General features: G+C 53.9%; 1 protein-coding gene across 1 annotated transcript in view; it reads left to right on the top strand.

Moving 5' to 3' along the window:
• The window catches only part of LOC104468328 (protein FAM107A-like), a gene marked incomplete at its 3' end in the record, with an annotated part of 9,156 nt that overhangs the window by 419 nt on the left and 8,102 nt on the right, over positions 1-635 (top strand).

Genomic DNA, 635 nt, shown 5'->3' on the forward strand with positions numbered 1-635 from the left:
AAAATACCTCTGAGCTACCTTAACACAGCCATTAATGTTTGATGTGCGTCTCTAGCATAGGCAGGCAAAAGCACAGAGCAAATATTTGATAAGATCCTAGAAGTAAGTTTGCGATTATCACAAAAGCCTGCTAAGCGTCTGTCACCGCTTAACAAAACTAAACACGCCGCTCCGCACGCTGCTTGCAAAAGGCGCGGGGCTGACGTCCCTTGGCGATTGCTAGCAGAGTGGGATCCCAGCCTTGTTATCTCTGGTTATCACAGTCCAAGGTAATTAAATGAAATGATCAACCAGCACAGCCAGTCCTGCCTGCCTGCAGGCTCGCTGCTGCCCGGCTGTACGAGCATTCCCATCGTTACCCAACGCAAAACAGGGTACCGGCAACTTCTACACACCAGCCAGCTCAGCCAGCCCCAAACTGCCAGGATTTCTCTCTTTCAAATATAGGTGCATGAGTGCAAAGCTCAGCAGGTGACCATGGTGATATCCGGGGTCCTTTACATCTGGGGTGATCGCAGCTGGTGGTGTGGGGCAGCCTGGGTGAGGCAGCGCTCGCTCTGTGCCCCCCTTGTGTGGGTGCAGCGCTGGTGCAAATGGGGGACCCCGACCCCACAGGCTGCAGTGGTGGCATGGCA

Source organism: Pterocles gutturalis, unplaced genomic scaffold (genome assembly GCF_000699245.1).
Source record: "Pterocles gutturalis isolate BGI_N339 unplaced genomic scaffold, ASM69924v1 scaffold30544, whole genome shotgun sequence".
In the NCBI taxonomy this organism is placed as follows: Eukaryota; Metazoa; Chordata; class Aves; order Pterocliformes; family Pteroclidae; genus Pterocles; species Pterocles gutturalis.